General features: G+C 45.8%; 1 protein-coding gene across 1 annotated transcript in view; it reads left to right on the top strand.

The window, feature by feature from the left end:
- The window catches only part of TNFRSF11A (tumor necrosis factor receptor superfamily, member 11a, NFKB activator), a 77015-nt gene that overhangs the window by 14794 nt on the left and 44089 nt on the right, over positions 1–18132 (top strand). The window lies entirely within an intron of this gene.

An 18132-nucleotide genomic window follows, 5' to 3' on the forward strand; every position in this document is an offset into this window, starting at 1 on the left:
TTGCCCACATTTTTCCAATTCCTTAAAAGCATCCCTTCAGGAGTCAGAGGAAAGCTCCGAGAGAGAGGATCAGTCAAAATGTGTGTGGCCTGTCGGTCACTGCTGGGCCTCAGGTTTCTGCTGGTGGGGGCAGGGAGCTGCCCCAGGGTTTGGGCAGAGGAGGGCACTATCTCATGATGCATGAGATCAGACCCCAGGACCTGGGTGTAAGACGTGACCGGTTGCCATCAGGTTGACTGTAATCATGGTGACCCACATATGTCGGGGTAGAACCGGGTTCCATGTGCTTGTCAATGAATGATTGGGGGCTTTTGGAAGCAATTCTTTAGACCTCTCTTCTAAAGTGCCTCTTCGGGGTGTCAAACTTCCTGCTTTTCTCTTAGCAGCCAAAAGAATATTTTTTCCCCTAGTACCCAGTTGTACATAGGGTTTTCAGAGGCCTGCTATTTCAGAAGTGGATGGCCAATCCTGCTTCCTAGTCTGTCTCAATCTGAATGTTCAGATTGAGAGAAGTATCAGACCAGCATTTTATAGAAAAAGTGAAAGGTATATCCCTTATTGTGGAGTTAACCATTAGTATCAGTGTTGTCCCTGCCTTTGGCACACGTGTCTTTACCCACTTATTTTTCCTGCTCCACCATCCACCAGGATACCCATCCATTTCTGCCCACTCCCTTCACATCTATCTCCCATTAACCAGCCCTTGATCTAATAGCTTATATATGAAGCTTCCTTGGCTTCTGTGATTCCAAACACATAAGCTGCTGGTAGTTTCTTATGTTGGGACCAGTGTCTCTGAAGTTTAGTGCAGGAGCAGAAGGCCCTCTATGAGGTGGATTGATTCAGTGACTGGGTTAATTGGGATGGGTGTGTCAGAGACAGTGCGATTGATAGGCACAGGATAGAGCAGGGTTTAGGACTGTTGTACATAGGGTCGCTGTGAGTCGCAAGCGACTCAACGGCACATAACAACAACAACAGTACCCAGTTGTTGTTGTCAACATAGAGATCCGTTGGCCCAGTGGACAGAAAGCGATGCTACCAAGCCAAAGGTGGGTGACTTTTAATCCACGGCCCTCAGGCCTGTTTTTCATTGTTTTGGTTCAAACATTCTAGGTCGTATAGCCCTGGTGTGTCCACTTGCTGTACAGAGGAAACTTGTGGATGCTGTGAAGCTGAACACTGTGACACTGATGTGTCAAATGCGATAACGATTACCCATGGTGGACAGTGTGTGATGGAGCTCCCCGGTTGAAACAAGCTTAGAAGCAGGAGTGGCATCCACTTCCGTAATAGCTTGACTCTGGAAACCCTATGAACCAGGAGAGAGGATGAAAGTCACGCAAGTGTTGAGGACTTTCGTTCATAGGGTTGCTATGATGAGTCACCTATGACTCGACGACACTTAACAACAACAACAACAACAGTACCCAGGGATGCCTATAAAGTATCCAGTTGTAGGCAGCATGGTTTTGACTCAGAGAGTCTGACTTCTGTTAGCTCCACAAAGGGGAACTGTCCCCATCAATAACATCCACAGTATGAAACAAATAGCTACGAGGTCAGACATGGCCTTCTGACCCACATCCTTTACTAATAACTAGGTTCAATGTTCACTGCAAATAGACTCACAAAGGCTACTTTCCTCTCAGTTGTGAATTTTATTAAGGAGATTAGGGGCTAAGGCAATGGATATAAAAGCCATTTTCAAAACTCTTAACACCACAACAGTCATTAAACATGACATTAGGTCTACAGCTGGAATCTCTGTCTGAAGCCTTACCCCATCAAATTCCAGTGGCCATGAGGTTGCAAAATTTAACTGGGAAACCATGAATCAGTGTCTCCTCCTAAAGCAGTGCCATGGTTAGGCACTTACCCTCTCACTTAAAGGTTGGCAGTTCTTACCCATCGGCCACTCCATGGGATACAGATGTGGCAGTCGGCTTCCACAAAGGCCCACAGCCTTACGAGCCAGCTCTGCTCTGCCCTGCAGTGTCCTAGGAGTCCCAGTTGACTACGGTGCCTGTGGGGTAGTTGTTTTCGGATGGGCTCAGGTTTTCTCTATCCTAGTTGGCATTTCTGTGATTTGGTCCTGCTTGTGTGTAACAAATGACCAAAGCACAGAGGGCACGTGGTCCCTTGTAGACTTGCTGGCCTGGTCCCCGGTCCCAGCAAGAGCAGTTTAATGTGGCCTCAGGATGGGGCTGCATCCAGAATGGGGCACCGTACCCGCCACGTGAGTGATGGGTGTGAAGAGGCCAGGCAGCTGTGTTGTGTGTTCCTGAAAGTAGACATGCTTCCTGTCCCCATAAGAAAAGAGATCTGCGATCTTGATTTTGCAACCCCGTGCCCCTGAGGTGGCAGGGATTCACCCCCCAGATCGCTGGAGCCCGTCCAAGTCCGTGCCTGGGTGTGCGGTTCAGGACTAGCAGGGAAGAGCTGCAGTCCCTGTGAAGGGAGGGTGGGTCACCGGGCTCCTTCCAGGACACCTGTCCATTCACTGAGGGAGGAGGCTGGCGCTTGCGGCAGGCTGGCTTTCCCAGCCGACTTCCCAGCCCACCAAGGGAGCCGTCTTTCTCTCTGGTGCTTAGACAGCTGCAGAGGTGTATGAAGAGCAAGTCCCTGGCATAGCGTGTGCCACAGAGGAACTGTTTCCTGAGAACCAAGCCTTCCTTCACCTCTAGCTCAAGATACACGATATCCTTATCCAGTGATGGAGGAAACACTTCCTACTATCTGCTCCGTGGACAGAAGCAAGTTGACCATGTTGGGATGAAGAGGAAGTTAGGGATCTTGGTCTTTAATCTCTGACCTGGCTGTTCTAAGACCAGCAGCTTCAGTCCTGTCCGAGTGCCCTTCAGAATAGCAGCTGTTTAAGCCCAGCCCAGTCCTGATAGATCAGAGTCTGCATTTGAAGATTTTCAGCTCATTCCTAGTCAGGCTACATGCTGGGCTCCTGTCCTGTCCTGGCCTCATCAATGGCCTTGTTCTTTTGAGAACATGGAGGGAGCTCTGACTCTATGCTGTGGTTGCAGGAGGACACAGGTGCAGCATGTGATAGCATGGAGGACTTCCGGGAGGCAGAGACTGGGTGAACCATCTCTCCAGGAGAGGCCGGGCTTGTGTCCAGCCTGGAAGGACAGGGGTTAGGGTTGGTGATAAAGGTGGGGAGACACAGATCAAGCTCAGAGATGGGCTGGCATGTGAGGCTGTGTGAATAGACTGGTCTTTGGTGGGGATGATAGACAGTGGGCACAGGTCATGTGTGTAGACTGGCCCTTGGTTGTTGGGGGGAGGGGGAGAGACATCGGGCACAGGTCACAAGGACTTGGCTTGCCAGTGAGCATGGAGTTATCCAAAGGTGTTGAACAAGTGTCACCCAGTAGAAGCACTTCAGGGGCCTCTCATCTGTTGAGAACAGGTTGTTGGGAGGGCCAGGACCTCAAAGTCTACTCAAGAACAAATGAAGCTGACCCCAAAGCACCGCAGGGCCAGGTGGGAAAGATGCAGTGGCCAAGATCTCTGGCCACATCAGGTCTCAGCACCGCAGGTCTGGTAGGGAGGATGCAGTAGTCGAGAGCTCTGGCCACGCCGGGTCAGCAGTGCAGTGTGTTAGTGTCACTGGGTCAGCACCGAGTCACAGAGGCCCTGCGCCATCCTCAGTTTCTGCTGTGCTCGAGCTAGTTGTCACAGCCGCTGTATCAGGCCTGCTCAGTGAAGGTCTTCCTCTTTTTTGACAGTGTTCTACTTTACCAGGGAGCTCTGGTGGCCTTGTGGCAAGGAGCCAAAGGCACACAGTTCAAATCTACCAGTCACAACATGGGAGAAGGATGGGCAATCTCCTCCAGTGCGATTAAACTGCCTCTAAAAACACACTGGAGGGTCAGCTGTGGATGGATTCCGACTTGACAGCATGCAACAACAACACTCCCAGGCACGATGTTCTCCTCCTGATTGGCCCCTCCTGTCCACATGCCCTCAGTGTGTGAGACATTAGATGCCACCTATTTGGTCCTGAGTCTGAGGGACCTCAGGTGTTACAGCCTGAATCTGCCCCTTGAGGTTTTCCTGACTGTAATCTTTATAGAAGCTGCTAACTGCATTGTCCTCCCGTGAAGATGCTGGGCAGCTTTGAACCTCCAAACTTCTGGTTCATGTCCCTAGGCTCCTTCTCATCAGTCTCAATGAGAAGAAGACCTTCCATTAAACTAAGATGCTCAAACACTAGCAAGTTCACATTTTATCCTAATTCTTAGCATGAAGCTCAGAGTTGGGGAGAAGGAAGGAAGAACAGAGGGAGTGTGTTTTGGGCTAAGGTTCCCTCCCAGCTTCAGACTGCTGAGGGAAGTGCCAGAGAGGAGACCAGCCGGGAGAGTGAGCATTGTGCTGGCCGAGGGAGCCTGGTGCGGGGGCTGGACTTCAGCCTGAGGGCCGAGGAGGGCAGAAGGGCTCACTTTAGGGAGTTCTGGTAGTTTTGTGGTAAGGAGTTGTGCTGCCAGTCCAAAGGTGGGCAAGTGAAATCCTCCGGCTCTGAGGGAGAAAGATGAGCAACTTCCTCCTGTGCAATTTACAGCCTCTGGAGGGTCAGCTACGAGTCTCTTCTAGCTCAATGACACCTAACAACAATGACAAAAATAATTTGCTAAGGAACTCTGGTGGCTTAGTCCTCCGGGGTCTGTGCTGCTAACTTCAAAGTGGCCAGTACGAATCCCCCAGCAGCTCTGAGGGATGGAGAAAGAGAGGCGACATCCTGCCATGGGATTTAGTGTCTCTGAAAACTTGCAGGAGGATCAGCTCTGGGGCAGTTCTGACTTGAGGGCATATAACAACAGCAGCAGCAACAACTGGCCACTCTGGGGACTTGTCACCCCAGCAATTTGATTTCCCAGGAAGGGAAGCGGCATTGAGAGGGCCTCTTGGGTATGGGTAGACCAAACTCACAGGGGGTTGTGAACTTGTAGAGCAGGAAAGAGGAATAAATGGATCTAATCTCAAATGAAGAAAAATATGATTTTTTAAAAGGGTCTTCCACGCTGAGAATAAAGGGAGCATTCACTGAAAGTGACAAGAGTGGAAATTTAACGACGTGTCAAAGCTGTCCTAATTACTGTGTTTAGGAAACAAACTGCACTTTTATTTCAGGTAGCCCACGGGTGCAGACTCTTTGTACTTTTTATTTTATCTAAAGACAAAGAAACTTGGAATGGAAGTTTTGAAATACGAGATTATTTCTTCATTTTCCCCTTGGGGCCTGTGTTTTCTTTGCAAGGAGTGAGATAATAAGTGCATTGTCAGGAGACTTTCAGAGGGGCCGCAGCACAGACCTGCACTGGCTCCTGTCTGCATCCGCGCATCACAGAGTTTTCCCTTTAAAGAGCCGGTCTGAAGGCAGGCTGGTCAGTGGGGAAATGCTGACCAAAGGCTGATCAGGATGCTTTATAAAGCCAATTGTTTTGTAAATTGGCGCAACCATTCTGGAAGGCAATTTGGCACGTTCTCAAAAAGCTGAACATCGAAATTCCGTTTGACCCAGCTATTCCACTACTTGGACTATACTCTGAGAATATGAGAACTGAGGCACAAACTGAGATTTGTACACCAATGTTCGTAGCAGCATTATTCACCATCGCAAAAACACGGAAACAGCTCAAATGTCCAGCCACAAATGAATGGATTGAGAAACTATGGTACATTCACACAATGGCATCCTATGCAGCATATAGGAGCAATAACTTTGTAAATTACTACCTAACTTGGGAGGGACTGGAGAGCATTATGCTGAGTTAATTAACTCAGTCCCACAAGGATAAATATTGTATAAAACCGTTATTCTAGAATGAGTATAGCGATCCAGGAGGAGTGAAAGAGGCTGGAGGCAGAGGGATATGGATGTACGGGGGAAGAGGGGATTAATCATTAGACTGTACAATTTGAGGGTGAGGGGGTGAAGGAAATGGAAAGAATTTGTTTGAATTTGTATTAGAATTTTGTAAATAAACTAGTAAAAAAAAAAAGCACCAATTGTTTAATGTTTGCTCAATCAAAATGGTGATTGGATCAGACTCCCAGTAGTCCACGAAGCCCCTGCCTTCGAGTCGATTCTGAAGGAGGAGCATCATTGCTGATGTCTGATGGGTCTTAGCTGAACACAAAGGACACTGGAAAGATAATAACCTGTGTTTTATTGACTTTGCAAAGGCATTCAGTTTGTTGGATCATAACAAATTATGAAGTATGGGAATTCCAGAATGCTTAATTGTGTTCCTGCAGAAACTGTATATAGACTGAGAGACAGTTGGAAGAGAACAAGGGAACTAACTACATGTTTTAAAATCAGGAAAGATGTGCAACAGTGTAGTATCCTTTCACTGGGCCGATTCAATATGTCTGTTAAGCAAATACTCTGAGAAGACGGACTACATGATGAAGGATGGATGCAGCATCAGTATTAGAAGAAGACTCAGAATAAAATGACACAACTTTGTACAACTCTTAATATCTTTCTTCAACTGAAGAGGACTTGAAAGATTTACTAATGGAGATAAAAACCTACATCCTTCAGTATCTGCCTCAGCATAAAGAAAACAAGTATCTTCACAACTGGACCAAAAAGCAACCTCCTGATAAAGAGAGAAAAGACTGAAGTTGTAAAGAATTTCATTTTACACTATCATACCCATGGAAGAAGCAATAAAAAAAGTAAATGATGTATTGGGCAAATCTAGTTCACAAGATTTCTTTATAGAGTTAAAAGGCAAAGGCATTACCTTGAAGATGTATTTGAACCAAGTCAGGTATTTGCATTACTAGCTTCAAGGAACATGACTTGTATCTACCGGTTTCTCCATGGGAAAAAGATGAACAGTCTTCCTCCTGTGCAGTTTACTACGTCTGAAAACCTTCTGGAGGTTCGGCCGTGGGTTGGTTCAACTCAATGGTACTTAACAATGGTACTTAATATATGCATAGGATAACTAGACAATGAATAAGAAAGACCAAAGAAGAATTGATGTCTTTAAAGTATGGTGTAGATGAAGAATATTAAATGCACTATAGATTGATGAAAGAACAAATCTGTCTCCAAAGAAATAAAGCCAGAATGTTCCCTAGAAGTGAAGTTGGCTGACGAGTTCTAGTGGCCTAGTGGCAAGAAGCTGTGCTGCAATCCCAGAGGAGAGCGGTTCAAATCCACCAGATACTCTGCTGGAGGAGGGACAATCTCCTCCTGTACCAATCAGATCCGATTTGATGGTACACACACATACACACCCACACACACAAAGATGTGAAGTTGGCAAGACTTTTTCTCACCTACTTTGGATGTATTTTCACCTGTCTCTAGACAGATAGCGTGCTTGGTAAATTAGAGAGCCAGTAAAAAGGACGAAGACCCTCAGTGAGGTGGGTTGATGCAATGGCTACAGCCCCGGGCTCAAAATAGCAATGGTTATAAGGAGGGGGCACGACGGACAAGTGGTTCATTCTGTTATCAGCAGAGTTGTTATGAGTTGGAATTCATTCCGCTACACCTGCCAACAACAGACCCTGGTAGTACTAACAGCTAAGTGCTTGGTTACTAGCTAAAGGCAGGTGTTTGGCCCCACCCAGCTGCTTTATAGGACGAAGACTTGATAATCTGCTCTTAGGAAGATAGTAGCCTAGGAAATGCTATGGGTCAGTCCTCTTCAGTCACATGGGGTCACTGGAGTCTAAACTGACTTGACAGCACATGACCCCACTTACTCTGGGAGTCCATGGGTGATGTGAATAGTCAATTCATACGGCTGCTACCCACAGGCTATGGAGGTTCACGTGTACCCACAGACACCTGGAAGAAAGGCCTTGAGAGTCACTTCCCAGAAGCCACCCATGGAAAACTCCTCTGAAACAGTTGGGTCACTAGGAGTCAGAGGACTCCACGGCGTCTGGTGGTGGGGCCAGTATATGGCAAGATTGCCCTTGACCATGAGACTTGACATTTTGGGTTGAAAAGGTATGAAAGAAAAAGGACCCTTATCTTTTCTTGGTAAACTGTACACTTGGCATTCTTTCTACCAAGTTTATTTGTAATCAGACTGGGAGGGCCTTGGGTCAGGCCTCTCCCCTGCTCCATTTGACACAAATCTTGGGTTCATGTAATCTGGCGGCCACGTTTTCAGCAGATGGACTGAGCCAGCGTTTCTCTGACCTCACCCGAGTATGGCTTCCAAGCTGACTGCCCTCAGACAGAAAACCACCAGACGATTTGGACCCCTCGTCACAGTGATGGGTCAAGTTTTGGAGTGATGCCTCGAGTTTCCAACCCATGAGAAAGTACGTCTCTGAAATCATTCTTTTATTTCTTTTTTTTCTACTAGTTCGTTTGCAAAATTCAAATACAAATTTGAGCAAATTATTTCAATTTCCCTCTCTCCCCACCATCAAATTGTACAACCCAGTGATTAATCCCCTCTTCCTCCTGCACATCCACATCCCTCTGCTTCCACCCTTTCCCACCCCTCCTGGATCCTTATAGTCATTCTACAGTAACGGTTGTATACAATATTTATAAAATTGTTCTTTTAAAAATCTTCTTTGATTAAAGATCTCCCTCTGCCCCCTATCCCCCCCCACCCAATTAAAACCCTTTGTCATGTAACTTTGGGGTGGTCTCAGCCAGGTCAAAGTAACAGGGACGGACGTTCCACTCAGCAAAACTGTCAGGACTTCCAGAATTTTCCTTCTGGCCCCACTCTTTTTTTCCACTCCCTTCCCCATCCTCGTGATATGCTTTCCTCTTAGTCTGCTCGGGGAGTGCTCTTCTATAAGCCGGCCAGCCTTAGCCGTCCTGCTCCCATGTGCTCCTTCATGGGGGCAGTAGCGGCTAAGTGGTAAGATTTTTACCTTCCACGTGGGAGACCTGGGTTCAGGTCCCAGGCTCTGCACCTCAGTGTAGCTGCCACTGGCTTCCAGGGGAGGCTTGTGTGCATCTGTGAAGCTGAATGAGTTTTAGTGGCGCTTCTAGTGTAGGTCTAGGAGGTCCATGCCTTCACTTGGCATTCTGCTTCTGAAATTCAGACAGGGAAGGCCCTGAGGGTCCTGTGTTCTGGGCTGCAGCCCGTCACGTGGATGGCAGGGGGCCAGGCAGCATCTTGCCCTGCTGTGCATGCAGACCTTTGTGCGTTGGCTCTGACTTGATGTACAGTGAAATGCCTGTTTGCTGACAGGACCACATCCGTTCCCTAGAAGTGCCCCGGAAAACAGACAGACTTGGCAGTCTGGCTCCCAAACTCACAGCCTTGACAGATCTGTGGTCCTGAGCTACTTGCGTACACTTGGGGTCACCCTGAATCAGAATTGACACCATGGCAACTGAGAACATCACCATGCACCTTAGTGTCTACAGGTTACTGGATGCAGGCTGCGTGGGCAGCGCAGGACTGTGTTGTGAATCCATCCTGTCATTCTCCTGGGAAATTGCAAGAAATGTGCTGAGCTTTAAAGGGAGGAAGCAGAGCCTTAGTTTCTAGTGAGCTTTAGCCTTGGTCGGGGCCTGTGCTCAATCGCTTCCATGGACCATCTCTGCTGATTTCAGTTCTGGGATTCATTCGTTCACATTGCTATCGAGTGGGAACCCCTCGCGTGGGTTCCCTGAGGCAGTAAGTCCCATGGGAGGAGACTACCCATCTCTCGTCTTCAGAGCCGCAGTGGACACGAACCACCAGAGGCTTGGTGTTGGGTTAACCTCACGATTCTACGTGGACCACACCACCCAAGCTCCTGACATTCTGAGACAGATTGAATGCTTATTATGCTTATTTAAAGCTGAGGGAAGGAAGGCTTGGTCTTCACTTTGTCCAGAGCCTCTCTCTTTTTCCTTTTTAATTCAAATTGTAGAAATGTAGGCATTTTTGTTAAGAAAAAGTTAGGCATTCTCCATGCCTAATAGAAATTGCCAGAAGCCCTGTTCTAAGGGCTGTGTACCAGCCTTCATGTTAGTTACTATCCAATTTTCCTTTTTTTACATCGGAATCCACCTTCTCTAAGTCCTGGGCTACCAATGACTCCTATGCTATCTCCATTCCAGTTATTAAATTCTAACCAAGAAACTTGGCAGTTGAATCTTTCCCTCCACTGACAGACACGACTATGCGTGATCAAGACTAAACTAGATAGAAAGGAGAAGGGCAAAGGCATCTGGAAGCTTCTAGAAAAAATCAGCTAAGCAAGAGGCAGATTTGAAGGTCTTGAGCATGTCTGTGTTTGAAGGCTCTGCGTGCTGACTCGCTACGTCACGTGTTTACGTAGAGAAGACACTTAGACCTTCTCTGTATAGAGCAATGAAAGCCCCTCATTGCTGTTGAGTTGGAGCTGCCCATCCACTGAGTTTTCTGAGGCTGTAAATTGCACAGGAGGAGATTGCCCATCTTTTTTGTCACAAAGCAACAAGTAGATTCAAACTGCCTGCTCTTGGGTTGACATCACAACCTCTTATCCACTAGGCCACCTGAGCTTCCTGTAAGATTCTTCATAGCTGAAAAGACATTCAAAGGAACAGACAAAAAGTGAGAACCTTGATTGCAGGCTACTTTACCTATTAATACATCCTCTTGATTTTTTTTAACATTTGTTATTTATTTGTTTCTAATACCAGAATGCTCTAGAGAGAAGTAATGCCCGGAGTGGGACAACTCCCTATGTTCTGGGGACACAGGCGACCAGTAATTAATTTGTGTTCTGTCTCCCGAGGTGGACTCATTTCAAGAGTGACTTTTCTTTGAGATTCTTTTTCTCAAAAGCAGCAAAAGAATATTAAATGAGGGATTGATTTTTTAAAAAAAATCTAAGCGTTTCTATCAATAAGAACCACCTCTTTCAGTTCTCCTGTTAGGCTCAGCCATATGATACTCTCCTTCCTTAAACTGTAGCCAAAGTCTCAAGTCTAGTCACGGATGATATTTTATAAAACAAAACCTATGGAAAATCCCTCACTTGTTCATCTCAGTTAGTTCTTCTCCTCGTCGAGTGGACAGGAGGGGCCCAGCCTCCTTCTGCTTTGTTGAATGTCAGCATCGATTTTCAGTTGAGCAAGGTCTTTTTAGTACCCACAATGACTTACACTACAGCCGGGTTGATACACGGCATAGCCCCCTACCCCAACCATTTAAGTCCAGCTTCCCTCCGGGTTTCTGAATGCAGGTCCACCAGGCCCTGGAGTGCCTTGGATAGAATACGAAAGCTTCTTCAGTTTACGAGTTTTCATCATTAGATCCAACTGTGTTTTGCACAGGGAAGTAATTCTGCACAGCTTATAAAACCAAAACCACTTGATTTGCACTTGCCTTTCTGTCTTCCCCCAGAGCCTTTCCCGGACTATGGATATGCTCATTCTAGAACAGTCTGCCAGCCATGAAGTTAAACACCAGCCTGTGTGCCCTGAATCAAATCCACCCGATACACAAGAAAAAGTCAGATGAATGAAATACATCATCTTGCCATTTTAATTCTTTTTTCCTTAAAGGATCACCAATGCATTTATATTGGGATGGTGAAGAGAGAAAATTTTTGCTATTAAACAGATTTTAAGGAGCCCCTGTGGCACTGTATGTAAAGTGTTGGGCTGCTAACCAGAGGTCAGCTGTTCAAATCCACCAGGTGATCCTCAGGAGAAAGAGAAGACAGTCTTCACCCGTAGAGATTCACAGTCTCCATACCTGGCGGAGAGGTACTAGAGTTGTAATGGATTTGATGGCAGGGAGTTTGATTTTTTTGTTTAAGTAGATATTCACACTCCTTATTAATATGGGAACATCTACTAGAAAACAAAAGTTAACTCTAATGACGTTTCTCTAGTTAATTATTAAGAACGTGTAGTCACTGACTGATGTCTGTCGAGTCAGAACGAACTCATAATTGTCCCTTCAGCAGCTTTTCAGAGGAACAGGAGGAGAATGCCCGTCTCTCTCTTGCAAAACTACTGGTGAATTTGTACCCTCAAAGAGGCACCACCTCTGGGATGGCAGGACACCTTCCCGTGGACTCTGTCCCAGAGCTCTCAGGAACTTGTAGTAGGACACTGTCAATACGTGGCTGTCTTTTCCAATACTTCAAAGCACCACAGATCAAATTATGTTTCCTTAAACACAGAACACAGCAAGCCGAGCTGCTCCCGGCTGGCCTCTGATACAACTGCTTTATTAGAAGAGCTCCCGTGTCTGGAATGGATCACATCCCATCTTGAGAAAGATACACATAAACATTCATTATTGGGAGAAGGATGGAAGGGAGATTTCCTCAAAGAGCCTGCTCTGCCTTTCTAAGTCCATTCGAGTCTGTATCCTGTTCAAGTAACAACCCCTTTAAGGGTTTCCCTTGTTTGTGTTGGCCATGGAACCTTCCATAGAACCTCCCACCAAACACGACGCCCTTTTCTTTTTTTTTTATTACTCTTTTGTGTGCGTGTACCTTCAAATCAGATCTGACTGGTACAGGAGGAGATTGTCCCTCCTTCTCCGGCAGAGCATCTGGTGGGTTCGAACCATGAGCCTCTGGGATTGTAGTTGCAGTTCCTTGCCACTAGGCCACCAGAGCTCCCCTACGATGCCCTTTTCTAGTGAGAGTGAGTGAGTCAATCTCATCCTTGCTGCTGAGGGGGCTTCTGCTTGTGTTTGCTGTAAGGTTGAGTTACGTGTTCGGTTGGTAGTTCATGGTGGATTCTGTGTTCTCTGTTAATACCACAGCCTTGAACACATTTGCTTTTCTGTGTCTCTTTTTCATTTGAGAAATAACATTTTAAAATCTCAAATGGCCGCTTTACTATGATTCCTAACAAAGAAAGTGCCACCTTCTCACCAAAATTAGAGAGCTGAGTCTTGGCGGATGGAGTCAGGTCCAAATTCTGATGTGTCAGACGAGGTCAGAGAAAAAGAGGGCCTACTGGGAGGATGTGGAGCGTGAAGTTGCTCCCTGGGGACTGAGGTCGCTCCCTGGGGACTCACAGTTAAGGGTGGAGGTGGTAAATGTCAGTACTGGGATCTTGTATTTGAAAGGAAGACTCACTCTGGGAGGGCTGAGGGGTCAGCTGTTGGAGTCATGAGTGGTGGGAGCCAGGTGTGCTTGGCAGGCTCCTCTGGACCTAATGGAGGTCCAGTGGGGGCCAGTGGGGCACTGAGCCCAGGCAGGGGCCACTCGGGGACATGAGGTCTGCAAATCAGGAGCAGGCTGAGAGCTAATGGCTAATGAGGGGCAGATCGAGGGAAGATCTGAAGAAATGGATTTTCTAACAGGCTCCACACGCTGCAGCTGAAATGCATAGTGCAAACCATAACCCCTGCCTCTGGAACCTGGGATCAAGTGAGGTGAACACAAAATGAGGTGTGAGATCTAGAGAGTCTTCCTAGAACTGGGTCTTGCAAGTGGAGGAGAAAGTTGGGACAGGACCCACAGAGCCAGGACATTAAGGAGAAGGGACAGCACAGGAAGTGGCTCCAGGTGTGGTGGCCTAAAGAGAGCTTTCCCAATTCAGAATGCCCTAAAAACACGTTTCCTTAAATGGTAAATAGATACTGATCTGTTGTTCGTAAGATCGATGTGAGTCACAGTCAACACAATGGCGCCTGTATAGGCAACTGTTGTTGGGCACCTTGGCTTCATTCCTACTCATCGTGACCTTACGTTCTACAGAACACAACAGAACCCTGTGTCGTCCTGTACAACCTTCACAGCTGTTGCTGTGGTTCAGCGCATGTTGTAGCCTCGGTGGTAATATATCTCACTGAGGGCTGTCTTCTTAAATGTCCCAAGCATGGTGTTCTCTGGGGACTAGTCCCTCCTGATCACCTATCCAGAGTACATGAGATGAAGTTTCACTCTCCTTACTTCTAAGGAGAGAGCTGGCTGTACGTCTCCCAAGAGAGATTTACAGATTTGTCCATCCTCTCAGCATTGCATGCTATATTGAGTTTTCTTCACCCACAACCCAAATATAAGGGATCAATTCTTCTTCAGCCTTTTCTGTTCATTATCCAGCTTTCACATGCATGTGAGGCAATTAAAAACCAAAATATATATGTAGATATTGCTTTTGAGTTATACATAAAAATACAGGAGAAAGAAAAAAAAATATATATATAAAGCTGGAGTGGCATCCAGTTCCAAAATAGCTTGCCTGTGGAAATTCAATGAATATGGAGAAACTATGAAAGTTTTACAAGTGGGTGACAATGTCCTGACACTTAGATGATGGTGACAGTCACAACCTTTTGAGTAGACAAACCACCACAACAAACCCATAGAATCGTATACTTCTTTCCAAAAAGTGGATTTTGTAGTATGTGAATTACATTCCCAAAATAAATATGTGACCTAGACGTTGTGAGAACATGTGAAAATGTAGCTAGATACATTTAGAACAAACTTCAGAGAGATAAATAGAATTTATGGAATAAGCTGTGGATATCTATTTAAAAACCAGGACATCTTGTGATTTATGAAAATAGTGACATCCTGATTTTTACCAGGAGATGATGAGCTCCTGAGTTACATGATGGATGGACGAATGAATGGACAGATGGGTGGGTGAGTGGACAGTTAAATACAGACACAATCCTAACATGTAAGCCAGCTGTCCATTGTTTGTTGTTGTTATGTGCCGTCGAGTGGCTTGCGACTCATACCGACCCTATGTACAACAGCCCTAAACTCTGCTCTGTCCTGTGTCAATCTCACCGTCTCCTACACCGCCCCCTCTTACCCCAGTCACTGAATCAGTCCATTTCATCAAGGGTCTTCCTCTCCTGCGCTGTCCCTCCACCCTTCCCAAGCATGACGTCCCTCTCTAAGGAATGATCCCTCCTTTCAACATGTCCAAAGTATGTTAGATGAAGCCTCAGAATCCTTGCCTCCAAGGATCAGCCTGGTTTAACCCTCTCCAGAATAAATATGTTTGTTTTCTTGGCAGTCCATGGTACACTCAATACTCTTTTTTCAGCACCACAGCTCAAAGGCATCAATTCTCCTTCTACCCTCCCTAGTCATTGTCCAGCTCTCTGATGCACAGCAAGTGATTGCGAAGACCATGGCCTGTATTGGACACACCTTTGAAACTAATGCTAAATAGTAGTAGGATCTGGAGATTGTGACCCAGTCAGTAATACATGATGAAGCTTTGAAGTAGTTGCTTTAAGGGTAGAATTTTTTTTTAAACCAAATTCCCCTAAAAAGTACCATCCTCTGTGTGTCACACAAACTTATCTTGGCCAAGACATGCTTATCTTGCCAAGACAGTTTCAATAAACTTTATCATCTGAATTTTGGCCCTAGTGACATGCTTATGTTGGTTTACCTTTGTCATCAGCAACGTGGTCAACAACTGTTATTAGGTTCAGATGAATTCTGTTCATTAGGCAACATTTGCGTCGATCACTGGAGGTTTTAGCCTTTTGCCAGATACAGATAAGGGTAGTGCCTTCCTTGGTGGGGAATGAATTCCCATGAAAACCACACAGCACAGCACTGCCACAGTTGAAGTGTTGCGAGGATGAATAGCTTCTTTAAACCATATTGTCCCTGCACCCTCAGTCCCAGCTCTTTGATAGGACACGTGAGCGAACCCTCTGTGGCCTGCACCGAGTGTCTTCTCTCACGGCTCTTTAGCTGACCGTCTGCACCTCACCCATGCTGACTTACCCCGAGGGCCGTCCCAAATGCCATTTGGATCCCACTGTCTCTGTGGGCACCACTGGCGTTATCGAGAAAAGCCTCCCTTGCCCATCCTCTAACTTCAGCTCCCAGTTCCTGTTTCCCCACTGGGCTAATTGCTCTTGTTCTGTTAAGTCTGGACTCAACTTCTCACCCCTCTTAGGAAGCCTTCCCATGCCTTCTTGAGCTGAGGGTGGGCCCACCTACCTCTGCTGCCTCTCACTGGAGCCCGTGCTTCCCTGGAGAGGAAGGTCTATTGTGTTTTGAGATTTGTGCGTTCCTGGGGTGGTATCTGTAAACTGGTGCCTGCCTCTTCAGCAAAACCCAGTTGCTTCCTTTGTTGTTCAATTTCTAACATGATTACTTTTCAACAAGAATGACTCTTCTGTTTTGCTTTCTTTTCACACTGAGAAAGAAGAGGAAGAAAGAGCTTTTCTGGGGCAAATTGATAAGCATCAGTGACTATAGAGGACTTGAGTTTTGTTTCAGTTTGCTTTGATTTCTTAGATAGGCAGATCTAGAAATTAGTATTTGTATTAGAATCATAGAGTTTTGTTTTGTGCAAAAATAATGTTTTATTGTGCTTTTGGGAAAGGTGTACACAGCCGCTTGGGTTCCCATTCAACGATGTCTGCCCGTGTTGTTGAGCGGCATTGATTACATCCTCACAAAGCCTGAACATCCTCCTGATTGCTGTTCTGGTTATTTCATCAATCTAACTTCCCTGCCCCCTTACAGCCCCATCTTTGTTTTAAAGTCACGGTGACTGGACTCATTTAGGTGATTTTTCAAAAGGAGCTGAGCAGTGAGCTCAGCCTAGAGTGTTTTTTAAAATTAATTTTAATGAAAGTTTACAGAGACTTAGGATTTCTAGTCATTCATTGCTGCACTTTTCTCCCTGCCCACCCCCTTCACCCATTCGCTCTTCTCTTTGAAGAGTTAAAGAAAAATTCTTTCATTGTTATACAATCCCTCCTCCCAAGTCAACGCCACTGTGCAGCCTTCATTTTGGACTCCTGTTATGACAATAATACATAGTCATATATCCCTTTTAAATGGTTCTCTCCCTCATCTGTTTCAATACAGTACACATAATTTATCCCATCTTTCTCAGTCTTCCCCCAACCCCAATGTCAGTTCCATTTTATAACAGTGGCACTGTGCAATATTTGTCCTTTTGTGACTGAGATATTTCACTCAGCATAATGTCCTCCAGGGTCACCCATTTTGCGTAATATTTCATGAGTTCCTTGTTTTTCAATGCAGCATAATATTCCATTGTGTGAAAATACCAGAGCTTCTTTATCCATTTGTTTGTCGATGGACACTTGGGTTGTTTCCACCTCTTTGCTATTGTGAACAAAGCTGTGATAAACATGGGTGTGCATATATCTGCTTGGGTGGCAGTTATGGTCTTTTTGGGGTGTATTACCAGTAGTGAAATTGCTGGGTCAAATGGTATTTCTATTTGCAACTTTTTGAGAAAGCACCATACTGCCTTCCCCAGGGGTTGCACCATTTTACACTCCCACCAACAGTGAATAAGGGTTCCAGTTTCTCTGCAACCTCGCCAGCATGTGGTGTTTGCTGTTCGGTTAAATTTTGCTATTCTGACTGGGGTGAGATGGTATCTCATAGTTGTTTTGATTATTGTGATGTTAACTTAAAGGAGCATTATGCTTATGGGCTATCCAGTTCATTGTTTTGTTATTTAGCTACAAGGCAAACCCAGGGGTGATTCAGTTCCAGGACTGAAGAGTTTCTCAGGGAAGGGCTTCAGGGAGTCCTGCAGTCTCAGACAGCCCAGTAGGTCTGGTGATTTTTTGATTCGTTTACTTAGGAGTGAGAACTTCTTCTTCACATTTTTTTTCTCCCACTCAATCAGTGAACTGTCAGTGGTGGTGGTGGACCATCTCATTCCTCTAGTCCCAGGGCAGATGAGTTTAGGTAGACAGACTATTTACCATCTAGGCTGGTTTCTTTTCTGAGTCTTTGATGTCCTTCTCTCTTTTTTATTCCAGATGCATAGAGACCAACAGTTGTGTTAAGATGGCTGGCTGCTTAGAAGCTTTTAAGGTCTCAGACATTAATCACACACAAAAAATAAATATGGAGAATGCAATCTATGAACCACATTATACCAGTAGACTGAGATGCCCCTTGAGACTGTGGGCTTCATCTTTCAAATCTGGAAATCCAATCCAGTGAGATAAATTGGTTATGTTTAACAACCATCAGTAACTGTTTCTCTTCTGTGCTTTGAATGTAAGTGCTAGAAAGAAACAGGTTTTTAATCAGGAAGAAAAGGAAGGTTCAGAAAGCTTAAGCAGTTTGTCTAGGGTCCCAAGAGACGCTTGGAACTCTTTGTTCCAAGCCCCCATGGCTCCGACGTACGCTGCTTGGCTCTCCATTAAAATTTACAGACAAGTTTTACATTTTCCTTTAACCTAT

Source organism: Elephantulus edwardii, unplaced genomic scaffold (assembly GCF_000299155.1).
Source record: "Elephantulus edwardii isolate Elephantulus edwardi_28Jun2011 unplaced genomic scaffold, EleEdw1.0 scaffold00118, whole genome shotgun sequence".
Lineage (NCBI taxonomy): Eukaryota > Metazoa > Chordata > Mammalia > Macroscelidea > Macroscelididae > Elephantulus > Elephantulus edwardii.